The sequence below is a fragment of the Poeciliopsis prolifica genome, unplaced genomic scaffold, assembly GCF_027474105.1.
Source record: "Poeciliopsis prolifica strain line A6 unplaced genomic scaffold, Auburn_PproV2 SCAFFOLD001, whole genome shotgun sequence".
In the NCBI taxonomy this organism is placed as follows: Eukaryota; Metazoa; Chordata; class Actinopteri; order Cyprinodontiformes; family Poeciliidae; genus Poeciliopsis; species Poeciliopsis prolifica.
The window spans coordinates 24993753-25001621 of NW_026562376.1; positions in this window are offsets into that span (position 1 = coordinate 24993753).

A 7869-nucleotide genomic window follows, 5' to 3' on the forward strand; every position below is an offset into this window, starting at 1 on the left:
TTTTAATTTGGATGTGTTTCAGAGTGAATAAGGTGTTTATGTACTGTAAAAACTACAGTATGTAACCAATTTATCCTTTTTATTTTGTTTCTATCAGGGCAGGAAGACAATATAGTTTAACAAAATAATTTTAACAATTCCTAAAATGCATCCTTACTCAGTAGAGTAACTATATTTAAAATATAGTTGGAATTTATGCTATCTATTCGATACTGTTATGTTTTGAAACAAAAAATGTTGAATACCCAGAAGGGTTAAAAGTATTTTTTCATATTTTATTCCTTCTTCCGCCTCCAAAGCGCCTGCTTTTCTGTTTGTAAATAGTTAATAAATGACTCCAAAGTAAAACAGAACTAAACATTAAGAGATCAATCAAGCTCTTAACCTGCGAGCCACTTATGATTCACATCAAGTTCTATTTTACAGCCATTTCTCTTGAAAAGGTAAGAAAAGCTTTGAAATAATCAGGTGCCATCAAAGATCTGCAGGAATGGTTGATGCTTCAAAAACAAGCAATGTGACCTTTTCCCAGTTATCACTCGGTGACAGCTTCTGCTTGACTTTTTCTTTCCTCCCAGGTTTGTGGGAGTTGGAGTGAGCGTCTCTGCACAGGTCTGCTGGAGAAATGCCGGGTGACCCAGAGCCCCTGTTCCTGTTCATGTCCTCACCATTCCTGCTTGTTGTATGCGAAACAAATAGAATCTGGACTGCAGAATTGTAATGTAAAGTCTCAAAACTTAATGTAGGAAATCGATTGTTTATTTATTCTTTATTTTTTGTTGCGACGGGAAAACTACTCCTGTACTTTCATGTTCACTGTCAAATACGGTAGAGGATCTGTGATGCTGTGGAGCTGCTTCTGTTCTGAGGCCTTAGGAAGCAGTTCAAAGCCAGCTGCTACAAACGGTTAGCCAGCTGATTGCATGATAAATTAAAGCAATTTCCTTTCTGAGGATCAATATTTTTCTAAGGGAAATATTGCTTACAGACATGCCATAACTCATTTTATTCATAGTTTTGGTTGTGTTTCATTTTGGATAGTTAAAATATTTTCCAGTTGCAGTGTTAAGTGTTCTTCATAAAATTAACATTTTTTGTCTTTGACAGAACGAACTGGCTATTTTGCTGTTATCAGTGTCAAATGATCCCAAAAAATTATCGTTTGTTGTAATAATCTCGGGACAAATGATCACCCAGTCAAATTCGTTATTGTGACGGGCCATAGCTATAACATGATGAATTCTGTAAAATACAGGGAAATATCAAATATCAATCCAGTGGACTGTCCTTGGAAGTAAAAACGAGTGGTTACTCTCACCAGAATAATGATCAGATACAAATTCAACCTTTTTCTGTCATCGTCTGTTGCTGTTTTTGTTTTGCTTCTCACTTAAATATATGTTTATATTTAAGTCCTTTAAGCCTTTTTGGGGTTTTTTTCCTCCCTGTGGTTTGGTGTACTCTTTGTGTTGTTACTCTGCTCCCTCTGTGTTCATTCTGTAGTTTACAAATGCTTTCCCTCAGCTACCCTACCTAGCGCTCAACTTCAGCTGTTGAGTATTTCCCTGACTATGCTTACCTGTTCCTAATCACACCTCCTCAGTATTTAAGCTCCTTGGTTCTCATCGCTCTCTGCTGTTTTCCTCTGTTGGACTCAGTTCCATTTCCTGCTTTCATATTTCCACTGTTTTATTGTTTTTAAACTCTAAACTGCTGATTTGCAGTGATGCCCAAATGAAGCCTCGTGAAGCAAAGAAGCTTCCCAGCCCACTGCTTTGCCCAAAGGTTCATTACTCGGTGGTTCATTCCTCACTAGTGACATTTGCTGTTGAAACCGTTGGGACATTGCACAAAGAGGAAGGCTCTCTCTTTATGCTCCAACAGAATGAGCAGATATGCCACTGTTTATTGCCATAGCAGGGTAACAAATGGTCGCCTGATAAAAATGGCAATTTGTGGTGATAACCACAAACTCTGACTGACTAATGTTTCAAAATTCAACAAACTGACAGACACTGACAGTTCAAAACTGTAAATTCTTCAGTGAACAATTGTTCATGCTGTTGGTGACATGAAGACGTCATGAAATACGAACACATGGGGAGAAAAAGAACGACCAGAGTGTTTGTTGAGTTGTACAGTTTTATGTTTCAGCAGGAACAGGCGTGTTTCCAAAAGCAGAGGGATAAACTTTAAAATATGTTTATCATCACTTTCGATACCTCCTGTCAGAGTGGTTGGAGTCTTCTGATGAAATTTGGTTGCATTTCTCTTCACACGTCATGCTAAATCTGAGCTTTGTTCGAGAAAGAGAAGCGGATGAAGGAAAAGAAGTTGACGAAACGTAACTTCATTCAAGTGTTACTCCTTGCAAATAAATGGCACACGACAGTGGGAGACTTCAAGGTGAATAGCGATAAAGCTCTTTGATCAGCCAGTGTGAAACATTTCAGCAACCATTAATGCTCAAGGCTAACGGAAACCTAAAGTCCCCTCTGCAAGGCTTCTGTTTGTCTAAATGACATTGAAGAAACTTTTTATTTTCCTCTTCAGTATCTCAGATTCATATAAACAAATAAAAAAAATGCTAATATTAAAACCAGCTGGGATCTGTAGAAGAAGCACCTGGCTAAAGAACGTTACAATGTTAGATTTTCAGTTTCTCTTTTCGTGTTCAGTGACATTTTATTAAAGGTTTTCAGTTGTCATTTTATGTTAATCTGACCTCACTGTCTGCAACTTCAACACAGCTATATATTTTTTTACAAAAAGAAAAAAAAGTTAAACACAAACATCTTAACTGAAACTTATTATTGAGTAGCCTTTTTTTACTCCAACTTGAGTCATTTCTTGGATAGCTACTTTTCATTTGAGTAAAAATATGTTGAAACACGACTCCCATTTGGGTGCAATACCCATGTCTGTCCAACAGGCTACCTGAGACCTGTTTAGTCAGAGCTGTTGCTCTTCCATGGTCTGATGTTGGGGTGAATAAAACATACACTGCTGGGAGATTTGGAAACCATCCTCATTGTTTTCTGATTCACAGTTAACACAGAAGAACGACGGGCTTGAAATTTGGCACTGTTGTGTAAGATGAGCAAGCAGCCAAAACCCTTAAGTTTAAAGAGGTTGGCGCGTTTTCAGATCAGTTAATCAAGTAGTTGTGAAGTAGCTGCCGCCTTCCCCTCTAACAGTCGACATGAAGAGAACGTCAGTCTGAGGTTTTATGCATTTTGTGGGAATCGAAATCAGAGTGCTTAATTTTTCACAAAACATTCCATTTATTTTTTTTGTTTTCATTATGACATGGTGGGATCTGTGGTATGGAAGACCTAAGTATTACTTCTAAAATATTTGTACTTCTCTTTTTGCCTTGACTGTAATTTCACAGAAAGTAAGAAAGCTCTTTATTTTTCTAAATCTTTTCCATTTTCTAATTGAGTTTAACTTTATTTTCTGGGTGGGGGTCTGCTGTGTAATTTTGCTCTCATGAGTTTAGATTTAGATAAAGTTGATCATTCTACCGACTGAGTAAAACCTCACTTTTGTTTTGACTGCAGCTTACAGAGGATTTCTGAACTGGACTGCATATAAGCTTCAAAATAAAGCTCATTCTGCCATCTAGTGGTTAATGACTGAAGATTACAATACCTGCATGAACTGTTATTGCCAAATTTGCACAGTGAAAGTGAACATTCTTCAGCTATTACATTAACAAAATAGACACAAATAAATGCCAATAGACAAGTGAAAGCAGATATAAGTGATGACACGTGAGTGCTGGTGGAAGAAACTTAAGTGGAAAGTAGAACATAAAAGTTTTAAATTAGGTGTCATAACAGTAAAACATCATTTCTGTCCTGAAGACATATAATATTTGTCATGTTTTAAGGACTTCCAATTATTTAATTGTGAGTTCAACCATCACAAGAACGTTACCATGCTTACACTTAAACCCCACATATTTCCAAACCTTTTCAATCTTTAATTGACATTAATCTGGTACAAATTAAATATACAAAATCTGCAAGATATACACAGTTATTGTTGGAAGCTCCTGCAGATTCCTCAGTGTTGGTGGTCTCACTGAACAATTTACTCCCTTTTTTAATCAATGTTTTGAAAAATTGTTAGGTTTTTGTCTTTTTGAACTTGATTGACAGCCTCCTCTAAACTGGATATGTACATATATGAAGATGCAGATGTTTTTAACCTTCCCCTTAATGCTGAAAGCCTATGAAATTCCATTGAATATTATTTAGGTGTACACACACTTACACAGAAAGGTTTCATGTTTTGCTTTAACATTCTTCACTGTATACAGGATGTATTATTAAAAGTCCAGAAACAATTTATCATGGCTTCCATGTTTTCTGTCTCAATTAAGAGTAAATATTTTTGGCGTTGTGAAACAGACATCAGGACCACATCTAACAAGTCGACCTTGGATTTCTTACTCGCTTAACAAGGTTGGACCAGGCTGCTGTGGTGGGATCAATGATTACCTTTGCACCTTGTTACATCAAACCAAAATATCAGACTCCTCCAATGTGAGAGAGGTGACTTTTTTTTTTGTTGGTCTAAAGATTTAAGTTGGGAAAAGCAGCAGTCTCCTCTGGCTGCAAGAGATTGAGAGATTCAGGTAGACATGAATGAGAGTCTCAGTATAATGTGAAACTATAAAATCAAAGTCAGATCAAATTTTATTTAAATAGCACCCTTCAGCAACAAGAATTCAAAGTGCTTTAAATTATAAAAAAAATAAAAGTCAGCAATGGACAGAGGTGTTTCAAGGTGACAAGATGAAGAGACTGTTCTTCAACAAGAAAGTTCCATCTATGGTAATCAAAATTGTTTGGAGAGTTGCTCTGTATCAGTTCCAGCTGTTTATTTCTTCCAACCCAGAGAAAGAGACTTTGTTTCCGATGCCGATGCAGAGGACACTACGTCAATACATCATGTCCTGCACCTCCCAGCCACATTAACACCACTGTGGCCTTCAGTTGGAATACCCGCTGAGGAGTGGAGGAAACTCTGTGGCTGTAAAACGATTCCTGAGAGAACACTGCACCAACATATAGCAGGCTCTAGAGAGAGACCAAAAACCTTTTACAGCCAGGTGGGATCACTGACCACAATAAGTTTCAGTTATTGGATGAACTCTGTTGCCTTTCCCCCTTTCTCGCTCTGTCCCAATCCTTTGAGATCAGATGGATGATCGAGAAAGACGAGATCAGGAGACTTTCCCACAAAGAGTTTAGAAAACATTTTGGAAATCCTTTCAGAATTCCTAAGGTGGAGAGTCGCTAACCTTCATTGAATCAGTCCATCCTCTGGAAAACCTTCTTAAACAGACCATGCTTGTTCAATGTTTTTATAGTGGCTCTATCATGAATTATAAAACTTAATATGCCTAGTGAGGGCTTTAAAATCTAAGACGGGGCTATTATGTTTGTTGTAATTACTATGAGGACTGCACAGTGTGATGTCGGCATCAGTTTTCTAATACATCAAAGTCCTTCTATTTGAAGTGGAAATGGAAACGTTTTCCACCTGTGAAATTTCTTACTTATTGAAGGACAAAGAACTATAATATGATGTAACAATGCTTTTACCCAGATGAATGTAAAGACAATTGCAGGTGATTGTTGATATATTTCCATCTTGGCATCTGGAGCACATCTCTGTTGTGCAACAATAGGTTTGATTTGGGTATTAATAACTATTAATAGCTACTAATGCAATTATTAACAAAATCAGATGAGGGAACAAGTTTGTACACTTACCTTCTGGAAGAGGAAGTCGTGCACACATATACAAACAGACAAATTCTCTCCAAAATATTAGAATTCAACAAAATACTAGTTAAAATTCAAGTTATTAGTATTAGACCCTGTTTGTTTACAAAATGTGTGTTTTTGCGTTATTTCTGCTAGCATAAGTGAAGAAGACATTTTGGGGAAAGAAATTTGAAAGAAATTTTACATCTCAGACGTTTTCTATTTTCTGATGAAATAGATGTGAACAAAGAGAAAAACTGTTCAGAAACGTCCAGCTTAATGCTCCACATCACTAAGCTGTTATTCTTTCTATAAGAAATTGACCTACTTTAGATTTGAACACTTATATTTTCATAACTAACTACATCAGTAAAGCCAGACATTAAACACAGACTTTTTACAAATTTCTGAATCACCAACAGGATTGTTGGGTAGAAATTAACATATGGAAGTGAAGTCTTTCATTGTATTTCTGTACACTTTTAATAAACGGCAAGAAAAAAAACTCAAAACAATGATGGAATGATGGACGGTTACTCAGAGTTTTTGATATCTTTCAGCTCAGTTATCTGCTGAAAGTGGGTTGTGTAAATAATTTTTGTTGCTAGAGTGGTAATCTGAACAGAAAGTGGATTCCCTTATCAGATTCTGCTTGAGGCCCTGCACTATCTTGTTCCACCAAGTTGGATAAATTGGAAGATGTGTTCCGAGGCTCATTTGTCAGATTATAACTAGATTAACAAAGCAATACATAAACAAATCTTTAAGCAGGTAATTGTGGACAAAAACATCTGTGTGGTAACAGATCAGGCTTGAGACTCTGGCAAATGGCAAAGAGCAAAATCTTTATTTTGTCGTTTGCAAACGGAGAAAACACAGCAGCCACAGCACAGCAGCTGTACCTGCAATGAGTTCTGACTTGGAGCTGCAAGCCCAATGTGGTCACTCCCTGGCTCAGAGCCAGTTCCAGTTAAACAGGTTTGATGCACGATCACTCTTAACACGGTGAGGAGGGAGCAACGTCATCCTCACTGAAGGGCCAGTTAATTGCTAAGATGATAAACTTCTTCTTGTTCAAAATAAGTGAGTTTCAAGTCTCAGTTTTGCTAATGGAACAATTCTGCATAACAAGAACATCGTCAGAGCTTATACACGCACTCAGCACATACTCTGAGCTTGTGACATTTAATAGTGAAATTTGTTAAACCTTAAGGTTTATTCCATCTCACTATTATCTAAACTAAGTATTCTCATCTGTTAACAAACACTGGGGTCTTGCTTTGGTGTGTGTGGTGAAGCAATAGTCCACTCATCAGCCTGCTGTGACTGCTGTAGGGAGAGGTCAGCAGGAAACCTATCTGACTAGTTCTGCAGAGACTTTGTCTGGCCTGCATACAGACTGAACAAACACTAACGTGGTTCAATGAGCAAAAGAATTAAATAAAATTGTTAAAAGAAACAATAACACACTTTTCACTTCACAGTAATAAAAATACTTTTCATTTCACCCACCTCAGATTTGAGGTGTCGGGCTCTTATCGACCGCATGGTGAATATCAACATATTTAACAGAAGATTAAAAGTCATAGATCTGTTCAAGCAGTCTTTGCTTTTCACTTACTGAGCTGAGCTACTGAAACAAATGAACTTTTCAGGGATATTCTAAGTCACTGAATACTAATATGTATTAGACGACTGGAAAATATAAAACAGATTGCATATGAGTTACATGCAATAATAATTAGCTTAAGAGTCCATAAATGTTTTGTTGTTTAAAGCTACTGTTCACTCCTTTTTTCTAGTTTATCTTGTTTAAAATTGTAAACTTAGCCGACTGTAATTTTGTTGTCAGAATTAAAATGTCATTTGAATTTTTTTGCGCTCAGGGTATGTTTTTGTCAATCAGCTAAATCTGCCAGTTGTCTTTGTGTAAAAAAAAAAAATTCGGATAGCGGATGATATGAGGTAACGGCAACGCCCTAAAAACATTTCTTTGTTGTGATTGGTTAGCACTTACATGGCAACAAAATAAGCGACCAATAGGAATTGAGGTCTCTCTACCCCCCACATAAGGCTGCGAGCTCGT